Raw genomic sequence first — 21,038 nt, forward strand, 5'->3', positions numbered from 1 at the left:
ATATCCATAATTGCTGTATATGTTTATTTTTTGGTTGAGCTGGGATTTAGGGCACAAAGGACTTTTTTTCTTTTTCTTTTTTTTTTTTTTTTAGTTTCAGCATGCAGAATCTTTAATTGTGGCATGTGGGATCTATTTCCCTGACCAACGGTTGAACCCAGCCTCCCTGCATTGGGAGCTCAGAGTCTCAACTACTAGATCACCAGGGAAGTCCCTGTTTATTAGTTTTTAATATTTAATAAAGAATAAAAGAAAAGGGAATCCTCTATATTAAGTACCAATTTTTCACTAGGCATTAAGCATTGTAATTTATAAGATACCTATAATTTAATCAACACAATAATTGTATACCAGTCCTTATTTTTCAAATGGAGAAACTTATCCATATCATCAAGCTTAAGAAAGCAGAGCTAAAATTATAATCTACTTGTTCTAATTTCAAAGACAAACAATCTATCAATTTCTTACAATTACTAGGGAAGTAGGAGGGGGCTTGAGGTGAAGTACCAAATACTGTATAAATACAACTGATAATTAAGTAAAAGTTTCTTTTAAAAACATTTTTCCTCAATCACTTATTCTACCAAGGCAACCAAAGAAACAGAAGACAAATGGATGATTAATATTGGTCTTTCTCTGCCTATGGGTAGATACTGTCTTAGGAGTCTTAAAACAGACAAGATACTGGAGCAGAAAACACAAAGAAGCCAAAACTCCCAGTTAATTCATAAAAAAAAGTAAACCTATGAAAAATTGTGAATGGTCCCTTTAAAACTGTATCCGGTACTATCAACACCTCTTGCTTTATTAATAATTCCTTCTGATATACACTGTAGCTTAAGAAGCTAATCTTTATAAGACCCTGAAACTTAAAAAAAACTTGTGCTTCACTTATACAAGTTTGCTATAATTTAAAAGTATTGAGTCAAATTTTAAAATAAAATTCCAAATACTTGGTCCAGACATAATCTTTTAAATTCAGTTATCTCCAGTTATTGGGAAGCAGTTTCACTTGGCCACTATGAATGTGACTTTGACTAAATCCATGCCTTCTTTGCAGTGTAAGTTTCCTATTTTAAAACAATAGGGACTAGGTAGCTATAAATTCAACGAATCTGAAAACAGTGAATATCGGTTTTATTCCAATGTTTTATATAGGTTGTATGAAAATGGAAGAATTTTATTTTTGTTTCAGAACTTTTGTTTACACTGCTTCCTATTGCATGATAAAACATATAGGTAAAATATCTTTTGGAATATGCAATATAAATATGTATATATATGTGAAAATTTTTAATTGACTTAATTGTAATGATATTAACCAGAGCAAAGGAGAGCTGGAGGTATGACATGAAGGTGAGTGACAAGGAAGACCAGCAGCTCTCATACACCCATCAGCCTCTCCTCTCTCTTCCCTTAACTATTCTACTACAACCAACAGATAGTTCTGTTCTCTCACTTTAGCACATCTCTCCAGCAACATGTCATTTTCTCTTCTCCTTTGACATAAGACTTCCTGTTCCTTGAAATATACTCCTACTGGAAGAACAAAGTATTTGTTATCTGACTATAGAAAGCTATAGTATATCTTGAAAGTGGTATTATTGTTATAGGTGTAGGACTTATTGGCTGGGAAGAAATTTAGCAACCCTGATCCTGAGGGTACTGAATGCCAGTGAACCTCCTTCCTAATTGTAACAACAACAAATTCAATAAAACAAAAGTACATATACCTATACCTATACCTATACCTATACCTATATAGGCATACATATACCTATCTCTAGGGAGGAAGTACTTCCCTGTTAATCACTAATTTACTGTGTCATTTACTACATAGGAAACTGAGCCACAGAGTGATACTCAAGATGATACAGTTAATGAGTAACTCTTAAAATTTATCCTTCTACATATAGAGAAAACATTTCTGATATATAACCATACACTATTATTTGAAGTACTTCTTCCAGAAGTACATATGGTTTTGAATGTGGATATTAACTTCTATGCAATGAGAGATCAGTTTCTATGACAGTGACAAAGGCAGAGTAGTAGCCACTGCTATAATGTTTACTTAAAAGAATTAACATAAAATATTTGTGATATGCACACTATAAACAATATTCTATGAGATCAGTAGTTCTCAAAGTGAGATATGCACACCTTGGAGATATTTAAGACCCCTTCTAGGGCCTCTGTGAAGCCAAAACTATTTCTATAATAACTCTAAAAAATTATTTGTCTTTTCATTATATTAACATTTAAACCTGCAATGCAAAAAAAGTATCAGGAAAAAATCCGTGCTAGTTCATAAATTCAAGCAATGACACCAAATTGTACTTACTAGTAATTGTATTCCACACCACTAGGCACTTGCACTTAAGAAAAGTGAAAAAAGTAATATCACACTTAGGAATACACTTGAAAACTATTCTGTGTGACAGAAATTGAAATAAGCATTAAAGCACTTCTGCATCCAGAAATACAAATGATTTTCTCCAGGAACCCTGGAGCAGGGAATGGCAACCCACTCCAATATTCTTGCCTAGAGAATTCCATGGACAGAGGAGCCTGGTAGGCTACTGTCCGTGGGGTCACAGAGTCGGATACGACTGAATGACTAACACTTTCTCCAGGAAAAGCTCTTGTGTAATTGTTTGGGCGATGAATTAAACTGGTCTTGTTAACATATGACTCTTCTACTTGAACAAATGGCTGACATACTATGGTTATTCAGACTTGAGTATTTAGAAATATTATTTTAAAAATGTAAGCTTGGAACTTAGGGTTATCAATCATTTTTGTTTGCCTGGGATTAAAGGGTCTGGGGACACAGCTATTCTCATTGCAAAAATGGCAAAAGTACAGGGCATAGTGGAGCAAGTTGGTCATTTTGTTGCCACTTCAGTAAAACAATTAGTAGTATGTGTTACCAAAGATGATAAATTCAAATTTTTAAGCAAAAGCTAAAATTTAGGAAAATTTGTATCCTCTACTCTGAGCTTGTTTCCTGGTAGCTAAAAACATTTTGGATAAAATTGGAGGTGCTACTAAATACTAATGTGATTTTTTTTTTGATATCGTATAATGAAATGTACTTACATTTGCAAAATTAAAATTTTCAAAATTAGCAAATCAATGTTTTCCAAATAACCAATGCATGATGTTACAGAATTCATTCAAAGTACATGATAGCCAATGGATTTTAACATTATAAATAAACCAGAAGTTCATTGATACAGTTTCAGATCCACACTGCAACCAAATTTTAAGAAACTACTACTTGAAAAGTTTGAATGTACAACAACAACAATATCAAATGAGAATATCCACAATTACATAAAAGAATAGAGAAAAAAAAAGATATTTCCAACAGCATATCTACACATCTAGATGAGGTCAAATTATCTTCTCACATTTCAATCAAAACTACATTATCAAAGCATATCAAATCTAGAAACAGCATATCAAATCTAGAAACATATATGAGAATCCAAATATCTTTACTAATCCAGACATTAAGGAGATGTGCAAAAATATGAAACAGTGTCATTCATCTAATTATTAACAGTGTTTTAGAAATTTTTTTTATTAAAACATTAGTATGTTTTTATTTTTATTTAAATGTTTAACTTAAAATTTTAGATTTTATTTAATATTTTATTAATATTAAAACATTCAATGTTAGTATGATATGACTTATTTAACTAAATATTTCTTAAAATTTTCTAGTTTTGTGGTAGGATTATCAATAGGTAACTGACAAAAACAGAACTTTTTTGTGATTCTCAGTAATTCTTAAGAAAAAAAACGTGTTTTGGGATTGCATATTTGAGAACTGCCATGAAAAGTGAACGTGCGGGTCTCTCTGTAGTGTCCGACTCTGTGACCCCATTGACTATAGCCTGCCAGGCTCCTCTGTCCATGGAATTCTTCAGGCAAGAAAACTGGAGTGGGTAGTCATTCTCTTCTCCAGAGGATCTGCCCAACTCAGGAATCAATCTCAGGACTCCTGCATTGCAGGCAGCTTCTCTACTGACTGAGCCACCAGGGAAGCCCAAGAACTGCCATCAGGTCAGTTCAGTTCAGTTCAGTCGCTCAGTCGTGTCCGACTCTTTGCAACCCCATGAATCGCAGCACGCCAGGCCTCCCTGTCCATCACCAACTCCTGGAGTTCACTCAGACTCACATCCATTGAGTCAGTGATGCCATCCAGCCATCTCATCCACGGTCGTCCCCTTCTCCTCCTGCCCCAATCCCTCCCAGCATCAGAGTCTTTTCCAATGAGTCAACTCTTCGCATGAGGTGGCCAAAGTACTGGAGTTTCAGCTTTAGCATCAGTCCTTCCAAAGAAATCCCAGGGTTGATCTCCTTCAGAATGGACTGGTTGGATCTCCTTGCAGTCCAAGGGACTCTGAAGAGTCTTCTCCAACACCACAGTTCAAAAGCATCAATTCTTTGGTGCTCAGCTTTCTTTATAGTCCAACTCTCACATCCATACATGATGACTGGAAAAACCATAGCCTTGACTAGACGGACCTTAGTCGGCAAAGTAATATCTCTGCTTTTGAATATGCTATCTAGGTTGGTCATAACTTTTCTTCCAAGGAGTAAGCGTCTTTTAATTTCACGGCTGCAATCATCATCTGCAGTGATTTTGGAGCCCAAAAAAATAAACTGCCTCTGTTTTCACTGTTTCCCCATTTATTTGCCATGAAGTGATGGGAACAGATGCCATGATCTTCGTTTTCTGAATGTTGAGCTTTAAGCCAACTTTTTCACTCTCCTCTTTCATTTTCATCAAGAGGCTTTTGAGTTCTTCTTCACTTTCTGCCATAAGGGTGGTGTCATCTGCATATCTGAGGTTATTGATATTTCTTCCAGAAATCTTGATTCTAGCTTGTGTTTCTTCCAGTCCAGCGTTTCTCATGATGTACTCTGCATAGAAGTTAAATAAGCAGGGTGACAATATACAGTCTTGACGTACTCCTTTTCCTATTTGGAACCAGTCTGTTGTTCCATGTCCAGTTCTAACTGTTGCTTCCTGGCCTGCATAGAGATTTCTCAAGAGGCAGGTCAGGCGCTCTGGTATTCCCATCTCTTTCAAATTTTCCACAGTTGATTGTGATCCACACAGTCAAAGGTTTTGGCATAGTCAATAAAGCAGAAATAGATGTTTTTCTGGAACTCTCTTGCTTTTTCCATGATCCAGCAGATGTTGGCAATTTGATCTCTGGTTCCTCTGCTTTTTCTAAAACCAGCTCGAATATCAGGAAGTACATGGTTCACGTATTGCTGAAGCCTGGCTTGGAGAATTTTGAGCATTACTTTACTAGCATGTGAGATGAGTGCAATTGTGTGGTAGTTTGAGCATTCTTTGGCATTGCCGCAAATAGTCGGACATGACTGAGTGACTTCACTTTCACTTTCAGGTATGAATTCATATATATACCAAAATCTAGAATATCCTGTACTCTTGTTTTAGTAATTTTAATGATTCTGCTATTACATTTGCAACTTAAATTGTTTTCAGTAGGCAATTTATAGTGTGTGTCCTATATACACATGGATTACCTCCTACCTCACTCTTTTGTTGCACCCTTCCCCTTTAAATGTTGGAGAAACCCAGGGTTCAGGCCTCAACTCTACACCCACACCCACACCCACACACACACAGCCTAGCTTATCTATGCAAATATGACTGTGGCTATCAACCGTCTCTAGGCCTGACCTCTTTCCTGAACTGCATAGATTCAACTGCCTCAAAATCTCCACTTCAATGTCTAATAAACATCTTAACTTATACCAAAATGAAACTTTTAGTTTTTGCACCAAAAACTGATACTCTTCTAATGCTCCCCTTCTCAGTTCAGTTCAGTTGCTCAGTTGTGTCCAACTCTTTGCAACTCCATGGACTGCATCTAGCACACCAGGCTTCCCGGTCCACCACCAACTACCAGAGCTTGCTCAAACTCAAGTCCATTGAATTAGTGATGCAATCCAACAATCTCATCCTCTGTCATCCCTTTCTCATGCCTTCAATCTTTCCCAGGATCAGGGTCTTTTTCAAGGAGTCAGTTCTTCACATCAGGTAGTCAAAGTGTTGGAGCTTCAGCTTCAGCATCAGTCCTTTCAATGAATATTCGGGACTGATTTTCTTTAGGATTGACTGCTTGGATCTCCTTGCAGTCCAAGGGACTCTCAAGAGCCTTCTCCAATACCACAGTTCAAAAGCATCAATTCTTCAGCACTCAGCTTTCCTTACAGTCCAATTCTCACATCCATATATGACTACTGGAAAAATCATAGCTTTGACTAGACAGACCTTTGTCTGCAAAGTAATGGCTCTGCTTTATAATACACTGTCTAGGTTTATCATAGCTTGTCTTCCAAGGAGCAAGCGTCTTTTAATTTCATGGCTGCAGTCACCTTCTGCAGTGATTTTGGTTGGTGCTCCCCTTCTCACCATTCATCTAACTATCTGAACCAACCCTCAGATCAACCCTCAGTATTCCTTGATTCTCAGTCTCAAACCATGTCCAATTCAGCCAGTCCCTTTGGCTATACTTATATCTTGGGCTTGACTCACATCCTATCAATTTTAATTTATTCTAAGTCATCAGGATCTAATAGCCATTTTGCTTTTATTCTTACCTGAGTAAATTAGGTCAATCATGTCTTTCCCTAGCTTATAAGCCTCTAATAGAGTTCTATCACAAAATAAAACTAATGTCTTTATCCCTGTTGACCAGGCTTTGAGTGATCTGGGATTGAACTCTCTGACTTCCTTTCTCTTGCTCTCTCATGACTCACTGAGCCCCAGGCTCACAAGCTGCTTATTGTTCCTCACAGGTACAAAACCTGCCCTAACCCTAGGGCTTTTCTCTGGCTTCTCCTTCCTGAATTTCTTTGACCCCAGGTCTCTGCATGATTCATCCCCTTGTACTTCCCTCCAGAGTCTGTCAAAGTTCACCTCCTCAGAATCTTCTTGGCTTGTAGATGGCTATCTTTTTTCTGTGTCTTCACACGGTCTTCCTTCTGAACCTGTGTGTCTGAATTTCCTGTCTCTTATAATAATATTGGAGAAGGCAATGGCACCCCACTCCAGTACCCTTGCCTGGAAAATCCCATGGATGGAGGAGCCTGGTAGGCTGCAGTCCATAGGGTCGCTAACAGTCTGAGGGACTTCACTTTCACTTTTCACTTTCATGCATTGGAGAAGGAAATGGCAACCCACTTCAGTGTTCTTGCCTGGAGAATCCCAGGGACGGGGGAGCCTGATGGGCTACCGTCTATGGGGTCGCAGAGAGTCAGATACAACTGAAGTGACTTAGCAGCAGCAGCAGCAGCAGCATAATAGTATCAGTCAAATTACATTAAGGCCCACCCAAATGACCTCACTTTAACTTAATTACCTTTTTAAAGACCTTATCTTCAAATAAAGTAACATTTTGAGGTCCTGGGAGTTAAGACTTAACCATGTGAATCTGTGGGAACACAGTTCAGCCTCTAACAATGCCACATCACTAATTTCTAAGTACTTTTCTGTAGAGCTGACATAAATTATTGATACATAAATATATGAAACCTATTATAATTATGAGTCATAGTCTAATGAATCAGCAATTTTGGAAAAACACAATTATTTATACCCAAATCTGTGTTAAAAGAGGTCTTCCTCAAATTAAATATAGCAGAATCTCAAGTTATAGCTTAACTATGATGATAAAAAATAGAATAGATAAGTGAGTGAATCCTTTATATGATTTTTCTATTCCACATAAAGAAATGTTATTTCTTTTAAAAAGAGTTCATTTGCAAACTCTCAGTGAAGATGTGGCCAAATGCCAAAACACAAACAAAAAATTAGAGTGAAATGAATATTTTATTTTAAAAGTTCTTTTAAATAGCAGTAACTTCAAATTAATACAATTTGAAAATGCAGCACAAAAATTTGGTGGTACTAAGGACATCAATTCAAATTTAAGGTATTGGTTAGTTTAATAAAATTTCAGTTTTTATAAAAAATTAACATCATTATTTTATAAACCCTGAATCAAGATATTCATCTTGCTATTATCATCTACCAAACTGCAGGTGGATTGGTCCTTGAATCTATTTCCATATCAGTGCACACCTGGGAAATAATAGAACACAAGTAACTATTAAAATGTTAAGGGTTATATATTTTACTCCTAGATTCCAACCAGATTTTTTATTTTACTATTTAATTTTTTAGTGTAACTGTTTGGAGGAAAAAAAAATGAATCAAAGAAGGTATTATAAACTTTGGAACAGGATTTATCCGGGGTTAAATGAATTTGTTTAGGAGCTATATGCTCAATAAGTTATTGGGTAGGAAATCATTTTAAAATAAAAACAGACTGAAGTACCACTTGCTCTCCTAATATATCATTTGTCCTATAGCATTAAAGGACAAAGATTATCTGTTATGCATTTTCTTGTTTTAGTGATTAATACAAGATATAAAAATGAGATTTTCCTAACCACTTTACTCTCTGTCACTACAAAAAGTTAACTGACAAAAGTCCATAATTTTTAAAGCAGAGTGACTTTGATATGATGCGAAGCTTTAAGAACAAAAATTTCTGAACAAAACTTTCAAATGTAAGAATTACTGAGGTATAGTTTAATCTGTTTGCAACTAATAGCCAAAGAGATGAATTCTGAAGGCCCAGGACTGAGTTATTCATAAAATGCCTTGTTTAATGTTTCTTTAATGAAATCAAATTGTTAAGATAATGAAAATAAAGAGAAAGGTCAAGTCACTGAGGATAAGCCACTTAACCTTATATCTTATTACATATAACAGCAGAGAGTAGAAACCAATCTTCATAAATTGAATTTATTTCATATGCCTAATGCTTATGAATAAATCATCTTCAGTTAATTAAATAATGTGTGCTGCTTTTCTAAAGACCCTACAATCAGTTGTTGGAGTTAGTTTGTTTTTTTGAGATTTGATATATATCTGCTGGGGCACTCCCTGTGGAGTCCAAGTGGTGTGCTGTACACACCAGATATTAAGTGAATATGAGAAGTTGAGAAACAATGGGAGAGGGAGAATCCAATTAAGACACCATCAGTAAAACAGCTCAAGATGATACTCTCAACTCTAAATTAGGCTAAAATGACATTTCATTTCTCACAAAAGAAATCAACAGGTAATGTCACTGTGCTAACTCCCTCCCACACATTCCTTTTTTTCCAGAAATCTAATTCAGATGCTGTACTTGTGGGTGAGTGGACACATATGCTCATAAACACTCAATAAAAAGCCCCATTTAATTGTCTTTTGCTCCAGATTTTTTTTTCTATTTCTGAAATACAATTCTCCCCAAGTTTTCAAATTCTAAAATATATTTGAAATGAGGGAATACAGAGCAGTATTTCCCATTGTCTTTCAACATCATGCTTTGGCACATTTAAAGAGCATCCTTATCCTTATGGAATTTTGCTGATTTTCACCTAAGAAGTACATAATGAATTTGACGCTTTCTTTTATTCAAGATTCATTCCTTATTCATCTGAAGCCAAATGAGGATGGTTCAAGCCTATTTTTGGTTTAACTAAAGTAAATCAAAAGGAAAAGGTAAGCGTTTATTTTTTCGATATAAAACTTATCCTACTCATTGTTTTCTACACAATAGGACCTTTCAAGTGAGAATGCTCCAACCCCATTCCTTTTTTTCTCTACTAAAGACAATCCATCAGAAAGCAGGTAAAAGAATAAGAAGGACTAATCTTGAATATACTCTGCTTTGTAAAGAAAACAAAGTAGTCATTCCTCAAACATTCATAATTAGGACTGGTAAATAATTACATATGGTACATTAATGTATTGCAACCCTTCAGTGGGGAATCCTGTTCAGATTTTTTTAAAGAAAGATTCTCCTGTGTATATCCAGTTAAAGAAATGGCCCCTACTATTCCTTTTTCAGACTCGTATTTTAAAACTTCTAAAAACAATTACACTTACGCAAAGAAGAAAAAAAAAATGACTACGTAAATATAGTCAGTTGCATTCCCTGTTTTGGAGACTGCAACATTCATCTATCTAATTGTCATATTTTAGGTGTCTACCATTTGCACAACAATCTTTCAAAATTACCTGACTTTGACACCAATTATTTAAAAATCTGAAATGCTTGAATGAATTGAATTCTTAAGATTAATATTTTATAAGTTACTTCTTGTTACTCTTTCCAGTCTAAAGCATAGCTGACTGATGCTCTGCTCTAATTAAAACACTCCACATTGTTTGACTCAATGGAGGAAAAAAATGAAAACCTTCCTTCAATAAAATGTCTCAGTCACATTTACCAAGGTATTGAATTAAATAAAAAAGACATATTTTTTGACTCTCATTAAGGAAGCACTTTTGTTAATAATGGTTAAGCACTCAAATTTTCATTTCATAGAAGTTTGTGCTTTTACCATTTACAATCAGAAACTTCTGCACTGAAGTAATTGTTGCAAACTAACAGCAACCTACCTAATCATACAGCAAAACAAATTCTAAAAAATATAAAGCCCTGCTAATAAATGCAAAAGATGTCTCTAAGCAGTGAAGCAACTTTAAACAAAGAGCCAGTCTAGGGGCACCTTGCCTAAGTGAATATGAGACAGACATTATTCTTCAATGAGAATAGGGACACCAATGGACAATCTAACAAACTAATGAGGGAATAAAGGCAAATGAGATTAATGTGTCTGATAGTGAGTAAACAAATACAATTTGCTGAGCAATGTTTATTAGACTGCATTCTCCTTTCTCTCCTTCACAGCCATATGACAATAGGTGATTGTTTTGTATTTGCAAAGCAGACATAACTTCTGGGGAAATAGTCTAGCCACAATTTTAACCATGATTATTTGAATAAGAATTCTGTGAGTGTGGAAAAGTTTCTTGGAAAAAAATAATTAGACAGTTGCCTTCCTGGATAAGTGAGGTGCATGCTTCAGAAGCTATGTTAAAGTTCAAATTATTCACTTATAAATGTGTATAAGTAAAATTTACTGATTCACCTTTTTTTTTTTTTTTTTTTGCTATTACCTCAAAATGGTGGAAGGATTTTGCAAAAGGGTTTGTTTGGTTTTGTGTGTGACAAGCTAGATTTTAAATGGAAATTAACAGATTGCAGAGGTCAACAAGAAAATGTAAGTCGCCTCATTAAATGTAATCTGTAAAGTCCCTGGGTATATCCTGGGAGAACTGGCTCCATGACCCCCTTGAATACAAAATCCTTGAATACCCAAGTCTTATACATAAAATGGTGTAGTATTTGCATATGCTTGATGAGTATCCTCCTGGACACAGATGACTTGAACAGCACAGCTTTGAGTTACAGCAGGTCCACTTATACACAGATTTTTTTCAACAGCAAATACTGCAGCACTAAATGATCCTTGGTTGAATCAAAGGATGTAGAACCAAGGATACGGAGAAATCACCTTTATGGAGAGCCAAAGTCATTGCAGATGGTGACTGCAGCCATGAAATTAAAAGACGCTTACTCCTTGGAAGAAAAGTTATGACCAAACTAGATAGCATATTCAAAAGCAAAGACATTACTTTGCCAACAAAGGTCCATCTAGTTAAGGCTATGGTTTATCCAGTGGTCACGTATGGATGTGAGAGTTGGACTGTGAAGAAAGCCGAGCGCGGAAGAATTGATGCTTTTGAACTGTGGTGTTGGAGAAGACTCCAGAGTCCCTTGGACTGCAAGGAGATCCAACCAGTCCATTCTGAAGGATATCAACCCTGGGATTTCCTTGGAAGGAATGATGCTAAAGCTGAAACTCCAGTACTTTGGCCACCTCATGAGAAGAGTTGACTCATTGGAAAAGACTGTGATGCTGGGAGGGATTGGGGGCAGGAGGAGAAGGGGACAACAAAGGATGAGATGGCGGATGGCATCACGGACTCGATGGACGTTGTGTCTGAGTGAACTCTGGGAGATGGTGATGGACAGGGAGGCCTGGCATGCTGCGATTCATGGGGTCGCAAAGAGTTGGACACAACTGAGTGACCGAACTGAACTGAACTGAATGATAAATTATATGCAAATTTTCAACAGTGCCCCCAACTCTCATGTTGTCCAAGGGCCATAATACTTTAAATTATCTCTATCTAGTTTTCTTACCAGGCTTCCCTGGTGGCTCAGACGGTAAAGGTTCCACCTGCAATGAAGGAGAGCTGGGTTTGATCCCTGGGTTGGGAAAGATCCCCTGGAGGGCATGGCAACCCACGCCAGTATTCTTGCCTGGAGAATCTCCATGGACAGAGGAGTCTAGCAGACTACAGTCCATGGGGTTGCAGAGTCAGACACGACTGAGCAACGAAGTACAACAGCACAGATTACTTATAAGACCTGCTGCTGCTGCTGCTGCTGCTGCTGCTGCTGCTGCTAAGTCGCTTCAGTTGTGTCCGACTCTGTGTGACCCCATAGACAGCAGCCCACCAGGCTCCCCCGTCCCTGGGATTCTCCAGGCAAGGACACTGGAGTGGGTTGCCATTTCCTTCTCCAATGCAAATGCTATGTAAACAGTTTCTAGCACAGCAAATTTAAATTTTGTTTGGGAACTTTCTAGAATTTAAAAAAAAAATTTATGTGATTAGATCAGATATAGAATCCATGGACACAGCAGGCTAGCTGACTGTCTGTATTCTTTCTCCTTGCCACTCTGCTTACACTTGGTTTTACAGACGAGCAGAACAAAGTACTTTACCCTTAGAACATATTGAAGAAGAAACTGTAGAGTTGTAGTTGTAGTAGGGTAGTTTCATTTGAGAAATTAGACTTGAGATGAATCTATATACTTATAATGTTTGAGTTGTTTTCATGCTGAACATTATTACTCTCATTATTGAAAAAAAAAAAAAAACCTAGACAATAAAATCATGAAGAATTGCTAGTACTTATATCCAAGGCAGAGACTCAGAAACAGCACTCAGAACTGCCTCTAATGATCTACAGACATTGGATTAGAATTTTTAAAATAATGATTATGATGGTCACAGGATGAAAAAAAAAGGACAAAATACTGTTAGATTAACAGAATGGGAAAATCACAAGTACAATAATCACAACATACCAACTATTCAGTGTTAGACTGTAAAAGAATCCTTTTTTGTGTCCTTCGGTGGTAATAACCTGAGTCACAGTTGTATTCTTTACAGATAAACATTTAAAGGCATTTCAGGAGCAGCAGTATAGGAGGCACATAAGAGTAAGAATATGATCTCTGAAGACAGAGCAGAAGCATTAGAAAACTCAGTGTCTTTTTATCTGATTGTTCTTGCTGTGACAGCCCCATAAATTACTTAACTTCTCTGGGTTTGTGAAAGAAGGAATGTGATTGAAATGTAGGATTATTTTGAGGTGTATATGAAATTACGTATGTAAATTACATGGTACAAGAAGAGAAAGTGAAAGTGTTAGTGGCTCAGAGTTGTGTCTAACTGTGACGCCATGGAGTGTAGCCCACCAGGCTCCTCTGTCCGTGAAATTCTTCAGGCAAGAATACTGGAGTGAGCTGCCATTCCCTTCTCCATGGGATCTTCCCAACCCAGGGATCAAACTCAGGTTTCCTGCACTGCAGGCAGATTCTTTACTATCTGAGCCACCAGGAAAGCCCTAAATAAACTACTGCAATTCATCACTGCAGTTAATAATTTGAGGTAGCTGTGAATCAGTCAGAAATACAGCAGAAGCATGGGGAGCCACCCAGAATTTAATAACATAAAAACTAACATTTCTCCCAATAAAAAACTGAGAATATATGTTAGGAGGAATGAACACAGATTTACATAACTTATTAAAAATATATATATGCCCATAATGTTAAGAGTGATTTAATTTAATCACAAACATTCACATTAACTAGATTCTGAATATTGAAACAATCAAAATCTTTTTAAATGTACCCTCAAATTGAATGCAAAATTAATTTTTAAGTATTCTCTCAAAAAGCAAACATTTTTTTCATGGGAATAAAAGGAGGTATATAGATCAGGCAATAAAAATTAAGCTATTATGGAAAAGTTGTTTTTAAATATAATTTTCTCTATTACAAAAACACTTAAAATTTAGATTCTAAATTTTAGAGTTTATGTAAATTAATGAAAACTACTAAATTATGTTGTTAGTAATGCACAATATCCTATCTGCAGCTTTAAAACAACTATAAATTTTCATTGTTATTGATTATCATTATATGTATTTCCACATGGATACATACAGTGTATCTAAATGACTTAACTGTATCTGAAAGGCTTTTCGGCCTACACTTTAATTATACATTGGATGTATAATATGTCATTCTTTCATTGAAATTCCAAATTTTTGAGTTTCTATTATTTCCTCAAATGTTTATTTTATTAAAAGGGGAAAAAAGTATATTGACTTAATTCAACTGGCATTGAACTATGGCATATTTAGTTGATATTCAAACTCTTAAAACATATTCTAAAATTAAATTTAGTTTTAAAATCACTCTAATATTCATAAAATGGAAAATGATTTTGAGTGACACTGAATTTCTAAGTGCTGACATTCATTTCTCAAGGAGAACTGAAGAATCCAGTATAGTCAAAATGAATCATTAGGAATTAGACACATTTTCAAACTTCTTAATTTAAAAGAGATGCCAGGTTTTCAATTTTACTATCTTGTTTCCATTATTAAAAAAATAATTAAATCCCATCCTAAGTCCAAATTCTTTGCTTTGAAAAACTTTTGTGTGCTTTTTTCCTATAATGAAACCCCTGACCTCTGGAGTCACTATTTTATCTTGAGAAGTTGTTTGCACATTAATCAAAGATGATAGGGAAAAGACACAGTCATAAAATTCAATTATGTGTTGCACTGTATACACCCCAGATGCTCAAAGTGAGGTCCAAGGACAGCAGCATCTGCCTTATCACCGAGTTTGTCAGAATCTCAGATCTACTCAGTAAGAGCCTGCATTTTAGTAACATCTGAGGGAGAAGGCAATGGCAACCCACTCTAGTACTCTTGCCTGGAAAATCCCATGGATGGAGGAGCCTGGTTGACTGACGTCTATGGGGGTCGCAAACGACTGAAGCAACTTAGCAGCAGCAGCAACAGAGTGTGATTTACGTGCGTATTAAATTGAGCTGTGATGGTAAAACAATCTAGTACACTGATATTAGAAACAACTGATTGTTAGATCTTATTAATAATGAAATTAAGCTGATTCAGTGATGAAGTTACTCTATATACATACTTAAAACTAGGAATTCAGAGCTGAAAGTTGCTTTAGACCTGTAATTTCCCATAAACCTCCACTTCTAGAAGTAGGTAGGAGGAAATAGAAATCTATTCCAGATGTTTCACCCTTAATTTAAGCTATCTCCTCTCTTTCATCCAACCTTTACTTTTTCTTTTTTGAGCCCAAGCAACCAATTTCAGAAATCTGAGTCAATTACATTAGAAAATAGATTTCTACCTAAATGGGATTATTGAAGGCACTAAACTCAATTAAGAAAGAGGTGACACTTACTTGGCTTTGTTTCATGTGGGAAGTAACAACTCTGTGCTATTTCTAACAACACAGTACAGGTATATTAAGTAAACTTTTTCATGTAATAGTAAGAATGATACCTTTAGGAACAAAATAAAAGTTGTTTTCAAGATGAAAGCAATAAATGGTCATCCAAAGTCCTCAAGAAAATAGTATTGAGTTTTTGTCTCCTTTTAAAGAGTAGATGATTACTTAAAGTTCTAGAGAATCAGAAACAGTTCAAATTGAGCTCCACAGGAAGTAGGAAATAAGGCTCATCATGTACTACCCAAGAGAATCTGAACAGCTGTTCTTTAATCTGGGAGACTGATAATGGCTGAGACAAGTCAGTGTCTAAGATTTAACTATGTTGGAGTTAAAACATTTTTTGTACCTTATCTGACAAAATGGGAGGAAGAAGAGATTAACTACAGGGAAGTGGAGACAATGTTCCACCATCCTTTCTTTATGTGCTAACATTGATTCAGTGGTAGTTAATTTGTGTGTGTGTGGTGGTGGGGGGGGGGGGGGGGGGGGGGCACGGGTATGAAATAAGTGTCTAAAACATGCTCTCATCCCTTTAGAGGCTATTCATCACAACGTTGTTGTTGAGTCAATAAGTCCAACTTTTTGTGACCTGGACTGCAACATGCCAAGCTTCCCTGTCCTTCACTATGTCCCGCAGTTTGCTCAAATTCATGTCCATTGATTTGGTGATGCTATCTAACTATCTCATCCTCTGCCGCCCCCTTCTCCTACTGCTTTCCATCTTTCCCAGCATCAGGGTCTTTTCCAGGGTCATCACAATGGAATTAAGCAAATCATTCCTCCGATATCCATAAGATTCATCCGCTTCCATCTGGAAGTTTTGCCTCTTCTTCATTTCTAGTTCTTTAGTGCTAACCCTCAGGTTACCAAAATAGTTTTCTTACAAGACTCACTTTAAAATGAAGGCAATTAAATATGGATTTTGAACTTTTCAGAGAAAGTCATAGTACAATTCAGATTATATCAGTTTCATCCATGTCTAATTTTTCCCACATTATCTCTTAAAGTACAATTACATGATTTGTGCTGAGGGGTCTGGGTTTTTCACATAATCATTCAAGAATGCAAAGTAGATTAATTAAATTTGGGGGAAATCTATCTTTATCACCAAATAAAAGGAAATGAATATATTTTCTCTAATTTACAGAATTAGAGAAATTAATGGATTTGTGGATTTATGGATAAAGCACTCATGCTACTGAAAGGAAAGTGAATTATCAGCAAAGAATGCACAGCGTATTATCTCCATTAACTGTCTTCCAGTACATATTTTCACTCTTTACTCTCAATGAAAATGCTTCATTTTTTGTTAGCTCCACAACTAGTCATCTAACAGAGAGCTTCTACAGAGAGAATGCTTTTGTAATAAAAGATCTTTGTCCTGAGAGCCCCCTATTATCAGGAAGATAATATTAGTGAGTTTTAGAATTGCCTTTTGAAATGATATTGAGATTCAAATGTCACTTTTATACACAGACCAGATCCCCATACACAATATAGAATACTTGGTAGTTCAGAATTGAGACTGCAGATGTCACAAACATGGGCTGATTGTGAAATAAGAAATTACAATATAAACAAAAGTCAGATGAAATATTATCCAGTTAATTCCTTACTCCTAGAGTTGTTCTTAGAATCAATTGTGATCTTAAGCAAGCATCCTTTCTTCAAGGGGTGTCCCAAAGACAGTCTGCAGTGGAGGTTCTATTGAACCAGGGAGTTGGCAACCTGGTTTTATGTCCATCTTAGGTATTAGCTAACTTTGTTGGGCAAGTCACATTTCTGGGTTCTAGCATTACCAGTTTTAACTTGAAGTTATTGACTAATGTCAGTGATTCTCAAGTTGAAGACCTGGGAATTTGTTAGAAATATTGCTTCCCAGGCCCCACCCTGTACTTACTGAATTAGAACAGCTGGGCTTCAGCAATATGTATTTTAACAAGCCATCCAGATGATTTTGATGCACTCTCAAGATGGATTATGTGATCTCTTAAGTTTATTCTAGTTGTGAAGTAATTAGCAAGTGGCACCACCTGATTATCAACTTAAACCAAATATTTAACAAGTCAAGGATCATGTCTTACTGAGTCCCAGCACCTAGAATATTTCAATAAATGAATGAATGATTAGGGGTATCAGTTCCATCTTAGAGTAATCTCTTCTCCACAAATTCTAACTCCAATTTATCTATGACTATTTTACACTGAATGCCACCCTTTTTTCATTGTCACCCTGTTATTACTGTCATTGTGGACATGTCTTATCTTTCCAACAAAACAGGCATTATCCATGAGTTTTCCTTCCTATATTGCATAGAACTGTGCTTCTCAACAGAGAAGGCGATGGCACCCCACTCCAGTACTCTTGCCTAGAAAATCCCATGGGCGGAGGAGCCTGGTAGGCTGCAGTCCATGGGGTCGGGAAGAGTCGGACATGACTGAGTGACTTCACTTTCACTTTTCACTCTCATGCCTTGGAGAAGGAAATGGCAACCCACTCCAGTGTTCTTGCCTGGAGAATCCCAGGGATGGGGGAGCCTGCTGGGCTGCCGTCTCTGGGGTCGCACAGAGTCGGACACCACTGAAGCGACTTAGCAGCAGCAGCAGCAGTGCTTCTCAAACTTTACCATGGACAAAAGCATGTGGAATGTACATTAAAACACATTGTTCAGCCCCACCCTTAGAGTTCTGATAGAGGAGATCTGAGTTGGGATCTGAGAATCTGCATTTTTAACAAGGCGATGCTGATGTTGCTGGTTTGGGGCCCTTACTTTGAAAACCACTACCATAGAGCAAATCCCACTGGGCATATGGATGCCTGCTTGTGGAGCTACCATAAAACTTATAGTGTTTGCAGAGCATAAGAAATTGAATTAGATAAATTATAAGATTCTTAAAAATGTAACAAATTTAAAACAAGGATAGAGTAGATACACTTACATATTTATAACATACATAATATTTGGTGGCTCAGTGGTAAAGAATATGCTTGCCAGTGCAAGAGATGCAGGAGACACAGGTTCAATCTCTGGGTTGGGAAGATCCCCTGCAGAAGGAAATGGCAACCCACTCCAGTACTCATGCCTGTAAAATCCCACGGACAGAGAAGCCTTGCTGGCTATAGTCCATAGGATCGTGAAGAGTCAGACTCGACTGAGTGACAGCATGCTAGCATGTATGCAGCCTGTTTTTCTAAATAGGAACATTTATTACTAACAGTCTTCACTAGGCACAATACAGTTTATCCTTTTCTTAGGCACAATACAATTTATCCTTTTCTTATCACAAACTTCTTAAAAATCTTAACGATAATAAATTATATTTTTGGAAAATATTATAATATGAAAAACTAGTTTCCATCTTTCTAGATTCTCTGTCAAACAATTTTATGAGTTTCTTGCAAAGTTAAAAGTATTGCTTAGAAAGCAATTCTAACTTAGGACTGGTTATTCAAAAATACTTCAAGTCCTGGTAGACCTCTGAGTTACAGCAAATAAGCTGGAAAGACAGAGATAAGCAGTCAAATTAAAGTAGGAACAATCTAGACAAGCAGAACTCAGGTCAGCACTACTAAATTTAATGAGTCTGCCATTGGAAGAAACAGAATTCCAAGCGTTGAAATTTTAAAAAATTAAGAAACAAATGCTTAACATAAAAATCCAGTGTGATAATATAAATTCAAATTGTTAGCTAGAGGTTATTTGTACTATAAAATAATTTATCTGTTTTTGAAGTATTCAAAAGTGGGCCCATTAGATTAAAATTTACCTTAAATATGATTCAATTTTTATACACAGTTTTTCTTTGAATCATATCCATTGCATAGATCAAGGCATGCCTGCATCTGGAAAACAATGCAGAGCAATGCAAAGGTTTATAACACAATATACTGATTTCCTAAAAGTTTTAGAACTTTTGTTTCTGATAACTGTACAGAAAAATTAAGTCCCATTAGTACTATATAGTAGCATTGCCATTCCAAGCAATACATTTTAAGAACTGATGAGTAAAAGAACAGGCCACAAATTTCATTCTATGATATTTGCCTGCCACTGATGCAGGACTTTGAAATATTCCAACTTTTCTAGTAACTGTGACCTATTTTTAGCACTGCAGTCAAATGTACTTCCTTTCCCCTTGAGACTAATTGTTCATTCATTGATTCAACTAATACTGAGTGTTGATTCATGACATATTGTTCTTGGTACTGAGGATAAAAGGATGAGCCCTTGCCCGTATAGACTTAACTTCTAGTGGAGGAAATCAATAATGAAATTCAATGTAAGAAAATATTAAATATATTGAAGGCACAGATGGTATCTTATTCTCAGTACAGTGCTTATTTGGTGCTCAATATTTAATTGACTACATAAATGCATTCTTCACAGTTTGCAGATGGCTATGTCCTTAAAATAAAATAAGGATATATCATCTTCTAAAACAGTATTCTAATCAAATAAGTTAAACAATGTTCTAATAATTATTTTTGGAGATTCTAATCCAAGATCTATAATGTCAGTTAAGAAACTTCATTCATGTATACTATATATCATGAATTTAAATGTTCAATTAAATGTTTTTTTTTTTTAAAAAAACAAAATATTAAGACTGAAATCTTAAGTAAATCCTTTTTCTATTACTTAGCAAACCTCCTGTTCTCAGTCTGCAGGTTCTATAAACACAGCATCACTCCCCACCTTCCTCTATCTTCTATTCCTGGAATCCAAACACTTAATCTAAGGAAAGATGAAAGTTAATTAGAGTTATATTGCATATATTATCCATGGCATGAAGCAGGGAGTTATATAAGAGAGTAAATTATGGTTGCTATGGGAACTATAATTTAGTATTTGAAGCTTTAACTCTAGTCAGAAGTTTTAACTCTAGTCAGGTTAACTATAGTATTTTTAAGAATAATACCAAGAGAAAAATACTCCCAAAGGTAAATTTTTTAAACAGCAAATTATAGAGATTTCATTTTTACTCTAAAATGAACATAAAGAATAGCCAAGGAAATACCTATTTCACAAACTTGACTAAGGGCATGAAGTTCCAATGACATTGATACTGACAGCAATTATAGGATTCACTCACTTCTCTACAATGGTGTTTATTATTTATGATTAAATGTTTTATTGCTTAATGAAACCCACTCTATACAAAGTTTGTATTCTGATACTAAAAATGAAAAAAAAAGAACCCAATACAATTATAAGAGGAAAATGGACATTAAAAAAACAGGAAATTTAGATATATCAAATGTTTTCTCTATCTTAATTGTGATCACTTGACCAATTTAATCAGATGTCTCCATTTCTTACTTAATACAAAGGTTCTACAGAGAATAAAATATCTCTATGAACACCATCCATCCTAATGCAAGACTGTTCTCAAGTTTAAGAAGCAATTTGTTTAATTTCTGGTATGTAGTACTTTAAAGTC

General features: G+C 35.8%; 1 long non-coding RNA gene across 1 annotated transcript in view; it reads right to left on the bottom strand.

The window, feature by feature from the left end:
• LOC121817115 (uncharacterized) overlaps positions 1-21,038 on the bottom strand; it is a 130,305-nt gene that overhangs the window by 18,050 nt on the left and 91,217 nt on the right. The window lies entirely within an intron of this gene.

The sequence above is a fragment of the Ovis aries genome, chromosome 1 (genome assembly GCF_016772045.2).
Source record: "Ovis aries strain OAR_USU_Benz2616 breed Rambouillet chromosome 1, ARS-UI_Ramb_v3.0, whole genome shotgun sequence".
Classification (NCBI taxonomy): domain Eukaryota; kingdom Metazoa; phylum Chordata; class Mammalia; order Artiodactyla; family Bovidae; genus Ovis; species Ovis aries.